Below are 10,248 nucleotides of genomic sequence, written 5' to 3' on the forward strand. Positions count from 1 at the left end.
GATTTCTTAACACTTCATAAAACAGTTCCACAGTGACACAGAAGGACATGCAGTGCTGAGGAAATTGAAAATATTATTTACCACTTTTCTTTGTTTGAATTTCTCTAAGAACTTCTAAATCACCACCCTTTCTATAATTTATGTTAAAACGATGGAGCGAGTTAGAGAATGTAATTCAAACATTTAGAATTCAGGTGCATTTAAATTCATTTTAGTTTTTCCATCTTGATTTATCTTTTTTATCACACAATCTGTTCCCTTCAGTTCTTCAAATCCGTTAATCCCTTTATTCCATGACCCATAACTCCTTTCTCAGTAGAGAAATCCTTTTTATTCTGAGCAGGGAGTATGTTACCCTTCGTGTTTTCAGGAAAGTAGGTCTGGAGTACACTCTCTGCTCAGAGTTCAGGAACCGAGAAGAAAATAACCATCACAAGCTGATGTCACAAGAGAAGACATGGTAGCAGGTTCCATTTTAACACTGGAAGTATAATTCAATAATAATTATATTTTTCACAGAGACTTGAGTACATTCATATTCATGCACTGCATTAGTATAAATTCTTTGAGGCCACCTTCTCTTTTATTATTATTATTATTATTATTATTATTATTACTTTTATTTATTTATTTTTTATAGTCCAGTCATTACCCTACTCCGGGTCTGCCTTCTCACAATTCTCACATTGCAATCCTCCTGCCCCTGTCTCCAAGGGGATCCCCCCTACACTAGGCACCCCTACTCTCTGGGGCCTCAAGTCTCTCATCCAGGGTTGGGAGCCTTTTCTTCCACTGAGGCCAGACCAGGCAGTCCTATGTACATCTGTGTCTGGGCCTCAGACCAGCTACTGTATACTGCCAGGTTGGTGACTCAGTGTCTAAGAGATCTCAGGGGTCTGGGTTAGTTGGAACAGCTGATCTTCCTATAGGGTCACCTTCCTCCTCAGCTTCTTCAAGCCTTTCACTAATTCAACCACAATGGCCTCCCGACTTCAATTGAATGGTTGGGTTTAAGTATTTGCATCTCTCAGCCAGCTGCTTATGGATCTCTCAGAGGACATCCAAGCTAGGCTCCTATCTGTAAGCACACCATAGCATCAGTATTAGAGTCAGGACTTGGAGCCCCCCTATCCCTGAGATGAATCCCACATTGGGTCCTCACTGGACTGCCTTTCCCTCAGTCTCTTCTCCATTTTTGTCCCTGCTTTACTTTAGACAGGAACAATTCTGGATTAGAGTGTTTGACTATGAGATGACAACCTCATCTCTCCACGTGATGCCCTGTCTTTCTACTGGAGGTGGACTCTTCAGTTCCCTCTCTCTTCTGTTGGGCATTTCATTTAAGTCCCTTTGATTTCTGAAAGTCTCTCATCTTCCAGGTCTCTGGTACTTTTTAGATGGTACCCCCCCCCCTCAGGTTGCATATTGCCATTCATTCTGCTGGCACTCTGGGCTTCTCTCCTGCTCCCCCCCCCCATACACACTCCTTTACCTAATCATGTTCCCCTTTCCTTTCTCCCTCCCCTCTCCCACCCAGGAGTTCCCTCCATCTGCCTCCTGTGGTTACTTTTTTCTCCCACCCAAGTGGGATTGAAGCATCCTCACTTGAAAGGCCATCATATCATATTGATTATGTTGGGGGTTTCAAACTATTTTTATATATTTGATTATATATATCCAGATCAGATCAACTTCAGAAAAGAAGACTGTAAAATGTATGTAAATTGTCCATGTGTGAATGGTGACATCACTGTATTAAACATCAGAAATATTATTCCAGAAGACAGTGACTGATGTTTTCAATATTATGTTGAATCCCCCAAAGAATAATTATTTCTATAATCTCCCATCTAACGAAATTATGTAATATACCTTGAGATTTTAATGAGGAGTTGTCAATTAGAACATTAGGTAAAGAAATGTTTAAGCTTTTGTCTTGAAAATTTCATTGATGGTAGTAGTTTCCAGCTTGCATTGAAGGTCAGTAATATGAGATAAAATAATGATAACTGTTTTAACAATGAAATAAGCGAGTTGTCCTTATCAGAGACTGATGATGGAAGGGGTGGCATACAGATAGAGAAGGGATGGTTAATAGCCATGAGAACAATGAGTTGATGTAGAGGTTTGTAACTAGTTCAAATAGGCCACATATTTCTAAAGAGTAGAAATGATGTTTAATGTCCATAACCCAAAGAAATAATAAATATTTGAGGCAATGGTTATCATTATATGCTATGTATAATTGCACTGAAATATAACATTGAGCACCCATTGAGGCTCATTGCAGTTGAACAATTGAGTCAGTTGGCTGCACTGGTTGGGAAGATTATGTGATGTTTAAGAATTATCCTTGCTAAAGGAAGTATGTCATTAGGGAAGTTTTAGAGGGTGATAACTTCCCACTGGTCTCTCTGCTTTCTGTGTATTGATAAAAAATAGGAACAGCTAGTTTCTTATTTCTGCATCTGTGACATGCATCCCACACCATTATGGACTCTTCCCCTAGAGCATGAGGCAAAATAATCCCTTCTCTAAGTCATTTTTGGTCATGGCATTTCATCACAGCAACAGGAAAAATTAGAACAGGCCCCAAAATACTTAGAGTGTATAAAGTAAAAATAAAAAGCAAAATAGTTTCACTCTCACATGTTAGAGAGTGGAGATGTAGAGTTTTATTTTAAGAATTAAAGGTCACTATGAGAAGCCAAGAGAGGAAGATAGCATGTAGTTAGAGCAAATACGGATGTAAATCAAGAGAAACCTAGTGATGTCTAGCAACAGTAATTAAAGGTTTTGGCCCATCTTCATGCAGATTTGGAAGGGGTCTGCTGTTGTGATTTGTAGAAGATCCAAATAGACTGCCAGTAATTATGGAGAGAACTTCATCCCCTTTGGCAGGTGGCCTCCACAACAGATTGCTCCACACTTTTGCAGGGAAATTCTTCATGTGGAAAAAGAAGGGATGGTTTAAGGATGATAAGGTCACTTTGTTGAATTTCCCAGGTGATATAGACAACAACAAGGGGCCATGATACAATTACTCATGTCAACAAACAAACAAACAAACAAACAAACCAAACCAAACCATACAAAAGAACCAGGGTCTTTGTACAAAGCCCTGGCTGTCTTGGGACTAGCTATGTACATTAGGAGGGCCTTAAACTCACAACAGTCTACCTCTCTCTGCCTCCTGTTTTTGTTTGTTTTTAATTTAATTTTTTTATTAGATATTTTCTTTATTTACATTTCAAATGTTATCCTCTTTCCTGGTTTTCCCTCCAAAAATCCCCTCCCCTATCCCCTTCCCACTCCTCCTGCTCAACAACTCACCCACTCCCACTTCCTGGCCCTGACATTCCTCTACACTGGAGAATTGAGCCTTCACAGGACTAAGGGCCTCTCCTCCCATTGATGACTGACTAGGCCATCCTCTGCTACATATGTAGCTGGAGCCATGGGTCCCACCGTGTGTACTCTTTGGATGGTGGTTTAATCCCTGGGGGCCCTGGGGGTACTGGTTGGTTCATATTGTTGTTCCTCCTATGAGACTGCAAACCCCTTCAGCTCCTTTGGTCCTTTCTCTATCTCCTTAATTGGGGACCCTGTGTGTTGAGCATCCACTTCTGTATTTGTCAGGCACTGGTAGAGCCTCTCAGAAGACAGCTATATCAGGCTACTCTCAGCAAGCGCTTGTTGGCACAATAGTGTCTGGGTTTGGTGATTGTATATGGGATAGACTCCCAGGTGGGGCAGTCTCTGTATGGTCATTCCTTCAGTCTCTGCTCCACACAGAGACCCTATAACTCCTTTCATAGGTACTTTGTTCCCCCTTCTAAAAAGGATTGAAGTATCCACACTTTGGTCTTCCTTCTTCTTGAGTTTCATGTGGCTTATGAATTGGAGAAGTTAAAGTATTACAACACCACATCCAGTCTGGGGTGCATGTTTTCACCAAGTAAATATGACTCAGTCCTCTCTGATTGCCATTAGATTGTAATCAAAATAATTGCTGCTCACCATGTTTTATCTTCTGTTTATTAAAATTTCAGTAAATGTGTGTGAAAAATTCTTATCTAACATATCAGGTATTTTCAGCAAAGTTATTAAATAAAAGCAACTCACCCTAAGACACACACACACATACACACACACACACACACACACACACACACACACACACACACACTCATTACAGCTGTCCACATTATTTTATCTTCACTTTTTCCTCCAATATCTTTCTATTATCTAATATTTTGGGGTAGGTAGGCTAGTAACAGAAATAAAAATCTTCAGTTTGATCTTTAGAACCTGTGTGTTTGTTAGATTACATGTCAAAAAAGCATTGAAGTGAAATGAAATGAAGCATGCTAAGATGGAGGGTAATTAACCTTGGCTATGACAGACAATGCGTTCTGAGTAGAGAAAGACTGTTGAGTAGAGAAGAGTTGACACAATAAACCAATTAATGTGGCAAGTTCTAAAAGCAGGAGAAGACAAGGAAACAGACCCATAGAACTTGCAGAGAAGTTGTCACTCTGACAACACCTAGGTCTTTGTCCATTGCATCCTGGGTTTTGAATTTTTGTGAGTGGTGCAGATTGTTTGAACTTATAGATCTCTAAGTTGTACTTTATAAGAACTCTAAGATCATAGAATTATGTCATTTTCAATTACTATATTTGCATTATTTTTATAAAAGAAATACTGTTTTTCAAATGATTCACAAACATATGGGAATATAGATAACTTAAGTATTATTATTATCTGTGTGTATGTGTGTGTTTGAATGTGTGTTTGAATGTGTGTGTGTGTGTGTGTGCATGTGTGTATATGCCATATGTATTAATACATACAGACCAAAAGAAAGAGTATGGATTGGGAAATAGAGATTGTGTGATACTCAATGCAGGTACTAGAAAGGGAACTCAGATCTTGTGCAAGAAAAGCAAGGGTGATAACATGCTCAGCTATTTCTCTGGCCACAAAGACTGACTTTACAATGGACTATTGAGCATAAAACAACAAATCACTGTATAAAATACATTCTGGGATAGGAGAAACATCCTTAACTCACCCATGGATTCCACACACTTAAAAATGTAGAGAAATTTCATTACGTTATTTAAAGTGGCACAACGCATAATCAACTCATGATCCTTTGCTTAACACTTCATGTAATAATGTCATATTAATAATTTTTGGGCAAATAAATATACAGATACATGAAACAGAGAGTTACTCCCAGAATTAACAATTGATAAATAGAATAATGTATATACTTTACACCATTTCCTTCATGATATGTGTATTTTGAGCATTCTACAAATTTGCAGCAGATTTTCATAAGAACTTAATATCTTTATGTTGAGAGCTTTTACAAGATTTCTAATGTGTTCATTGACATTGACAGTTTCTTCTGTTTTCCTTCATATACAAGTCGTTAATCCAGTGCACATTTCTCCCCATATTCTTTCTGTAGAAGTGGGGAATCAAACCAAGTTCTTTCTGCTTGTTGGATAAGCACTGTCCAACCACAGAGCTATCATCTCCCAAGGTGAATTATTATGTGGTGTGGCAGAGACATATCCAAAGTAGTCTTTAGAATGCTGCTCTTCTTTCACTGTCTATTGTTTTATTGTCTCCAATGTGTTCTTTTGCAGTTCCAATTGACATGGGACAAGAGAAGACATTGCTCCACTGCTATACTATGGATTCTTATCGCTAAATGCATCCTAAAGATTGCCAAAAAGCTGACCAAAGACAGGCTTCTCATGTTGTTTATAAATGTTTACTTGCTTTATGTTGCTTTACTTTTTTTAATATGGTTGTAAAGGTAATGTAGAACATGAACTCTTCCCCACACATTTATGATTTATGCTGGCTTTCTCCCCTTATGTGAAGCTCCTGGAGTGACTTTTGGGCTTGACAAACTCTGTGAACTCATGGGGTGCTCTTCAGAGTGAATTACACTTTGAAAGATTCTAAACAACCGAATCCTCATTCATATCCTGACTATACTTTACAGTGTGGTTTATGCGTTTGAAAACTACTGGAGATGATAAAGACTTTACCCTACTTTTGACATTTCTGGGACTTCAGTAGAGTGTGTTCTTAAATGGATTTAGCTTTTGCATACTTTGTACATTCATAGGGCCTTTTGTTGTTGAGAATAATGTTTTGTTTTTAAAACTTCATTTACAACAAAGAGTGCTTTCCTATAATTCTTACTTTCATAGGACTTCCCCCATGTGATTTACGTTATACCTTTTAAGGAAACAGGAATAGTGAAGATTTAACCTTGTTCTTTACACTCACAGGGCTTGCCTTGACTTTGTAATATTTGGTGTATGTGAAAGGAAATAGGGTTAATGAGTGCTTTTACATTCTCTTCCCATTATGGAGTCTAATTTTGGTGTGCATTATCTCGTGCCCTAGGAACATTAAGAGGGAAACTAAGTCTTTCCCACATCTCTTACTTACAGGAAAAGGGATTTTTTAATACAAAAATCTTTTGTGATTTTTTTCATTTATTTTTATTTTTAAATTGAAAAAGTTATAATACTTCCCCTATCCTTTCCTTCTCCCCTGCCCCTTCTAGTTGACCTTCCTTAAACTCTTCTCAACACCCCATCCACTCTTAAGTTGGTAGGTTCTTTTCCTTTGATTATTATTGTTACATACATATAAGGGGCTTCATGCCGAGGAAAGGTCAGTTCTTCTTTTCCCAGAAATCATCAGTTACCTGTTTGTTTGTTTTGCTTCTTTGTTTGTTCCTCTAAGGGTGTAATCCCAGGGTATGTATGTACATTATGTATGTATGTATGTATGTATGTATGTATGTATGCATGCATCTATTTATCTGTGTGTGTTCTATATACTTTTAGGCCACTATAAAATAAAATATTTCCTTGAGGCTTTATCAAATAGCTGTGGTATTAATCGTGCTTATCCCTATTCTATATAGACCTTCTCCCCAGTTGGAGCCCCTCTCTGTTCTTTCATTTCCACTTTATAGCACAGGTATCATGCTCTTTCTCCCCCCCCCCCAACCCTACCTGCCACCAATTGTCCTTCTCTTGTACCTTTATATTTTCCTTTGTTTTCCGGTAGCTCCATGTGTGCTCACATATGAAGATTTGGAGCATGGGGCATGCAGTGTTTAATCTGTCCGAGTCTGGATTACCATATTTCAATTACAGATTTGAAAAGTACTGAAATAAAATGATTTACAATGTTTTCACACTCATATTCTTATTTCAATAAAAATTTGAAGCAATTACTTTATAGTAACTTTCTCATGAGTTTCAGAGTCACTTTTTAAACAATGTTTTACAAATGTAAAAATAGAAATGCATAGTCATTATTCATTATGTCTACCTTATTACCATGTATTTTATTCAGAATAACAGTGAAGTAACACTTCAATCTCACTTAAATAAATGAAGTTCAGATAAGTGAAATGAAATTAAATAATTCTATGAGACTGGGAGAAAGAGATTATATATTAGGAAGAAAACTAACATTCCTGATATCTTTAGCAGAGCAGTAGTGAATTTAAATTTTCAACAGTGTAGTACTCTCAAGTATAGAAAACAAGGCTATAGTTCTTGTAGCTAGAAATAATCAACTTTTTTTCTCTTAAACTAGCTCATTGTTACACACTCATTTGCTTATTCACTTATCCAACAGTATTTCGGATTTGCCATTAGTGTTAGGCATTGGTTTAGATTCTTAGGGATTCAGAAAAGCACAGGCCGACATAGAGTTTCATCTTCATGTAAATTTGATTCTAGGAAGAAAAAATAGACAATAATAAAATCATACAGCAGCATATAGTGAATAGACATAAACTCTGTCTATGGAAAAGTGGCTAAAGTGAACAACTTATGTTTCTTTTCTAAGAAAAATGTCCAGGGATGTTTTCAGGGAGTGCACGAAGCTGGAACCACAATTAAAAAGTAATTGTTTGAAGACAGCAAGAGATTACTTTGGTAGGTACTTATCCTAGATGGTGAAAACAAACCTTTAAAGTACATTGACTCTGAAAAGTCTGAGGGACCATGATTCCAGGTCATTTCCACAGAACTATGTGTTTATTTGTCATTTATTTTAATACCTAGAGGTTGGACTACAAACCTGTTTTGAGCATGCATGACACCCTGTAATCAAATGGTATGGCTTGAGAAAATCTTTACCACTTCAGTGTGTCAAAGTCTTCACTTTTCCATGCGAATTTTGAACAATTGTTTAATTATTCAGGGCAAAGTCTGCTTGGACTGAGAGTAACAAAATTCCATCAACAAGGGCCATGCAAACATTTTTCTCTCTCACAGTTCTGGGTGCTTAAAATTCCAAGACCAAGGTCCTGTGAGAACTGCTCTGGGGTGGTTGCCAAGTTACTCTCCCATATCTTGTGATTCCTTCTTCCCCTCAGGTAGGAAGTGTCTGTGCTCTCTCAGAACTCTTTTATAAGAGCACTCATTCCATTAATAAGGGAAGCTATGGAGATCTCATCACTTCCCAAACATCCTATCTCTAAGTACCATCCTACAGAAATTTAGAATTTAACAGTGTTGGCTTGGAAGTAAACATTCATTCCATTTATGGCCCTGATTTCAAAATGTCAGGTCATAATTCTGTGCACATAAGGTGCAGCACTGGGATATTTGAACTGATAGCAAATCATATACAGTGCCCACCAAAAAGCTGGCTATTCAATAAATATACATCAGAAACCATGTCTGTGTAGCATGCTTGTATCCATAATCCTTATTATTCTGATGTGTCACGTCTGAAATCAGTGAAATGTCTTTGACTCAAAGGAAATACATATTATGGAGAGAGAGAGGGAGGGGGAGAGTGGGAGAGAGAGAGAGAGAGAGAGAGAGAGAGAGAGAGAGAGAGAGAGAGAGAGAGAGAGAGAGAGAGACTGGTTCAAAGGATGCATTGTGACATGATAAACCATGCTGTCATTTCTTACTTATATTTCTAAATCATTCGGTCATTTTGTCAAGAATAATTCCAGTTGACCACAGAATATGTAAGACAGAAAAAGGAAAAGTTTCAAGATTCATATCAATAATTAATTCATACAATCAAATTGAATTATCTGTACATTTGGAGTACCTTTATTCTTTCTTTGTATAATACATTTGTTTTCTCCAGCCCTTGCTGGCATGGAAAAAATATTTTTCCTTATAGAAGCAAAGTATTTAAAGATTAGTAAAGGAAATATTATTGTCCATTCCCTGGGCACAAAGAATATTTTCTGAATTTCTGAGTATTTAAATAAAACAAAAATTACCGCCTTTTGTGGAAGGACTAATTTACCACTGAATGAATTTACCACATTAGACTGGACTTGAAATATGTTCCATCTTTTTACATGGAATAAGGACATTGTAATCTATGATGTTCACTCTTGAGAACTCTGCATCCAGATACCCATTCAAAAGTAAAAACAAAAGAAAACAAGTTGTAATTTTTTTTTATTCATTAACTAACACCTTGCTGCCTTGATTCCATCAGCTCTATAGTAAACTTTGACATCAGTAGTGTCCGTCAGACCCCTGACCTTGGTAGTAATAATATATTGCTATCTCAGATTTTTTGCTGTATGTACGAAATCTACAATCACATTGTCCATATACAAAACAAAATGCCATTGCTTAATTGTCATCATACTGAATCTAAGTATCAGTTTTCTAAAATGGATATCTTAGCAATAACAAGTCATATATGCAAAAACATAACTTGTGTTTCTGTTTATTTACAAATCTGACACCTTTCATCATTTTCCCAAGGTTTTACACATACAAATTATATATTTATTCTGTTAGTTTATATGGAAGTATTTCAAATACTCATAAATAGTAAGGTTTATTTAATTAAGGTTACAAATATTTGTCTCTAGCATGCAGGGTGCTATGGAGTTTTTCTGACTTTTTTAATTTTTATTTTTAGGTATTTTCTTCATTTACATTTCCAATGCTATCCCAAAAGTCCCCCAAGCCCTCTTCCCCCACTCTTCTCCCCCCCACTCCCACTTCTTGGCCCTGGCATACCCCTGTACTTAGGCATATAAAGTTTGCAAGACCAATGGGCCTCTCTTTCCACTGATGGCCGACTAGGCCATCTTCTGATACATATGCAGCTAGAGACACAAGCTCCGGGGGTACTGGTTAGTTCATATTCTTGGTCGACCTATAGGATTGCAGACACCTTTAGCTCCTTGGGTACATTCTC

This window comes from Mus caroli, chromosome 5, assembly GCF_900094665.2.
Source record: "Mus caroli chromosome 5, CAROLI_EIJ_v1.1, whole genome shotgun sequence".
NCBI classification, from domain to species: Eukaryota; Metazoa; Chordata; class Mammalia; order Rodentia; family Muridae; genus Mus; species Mus caroli.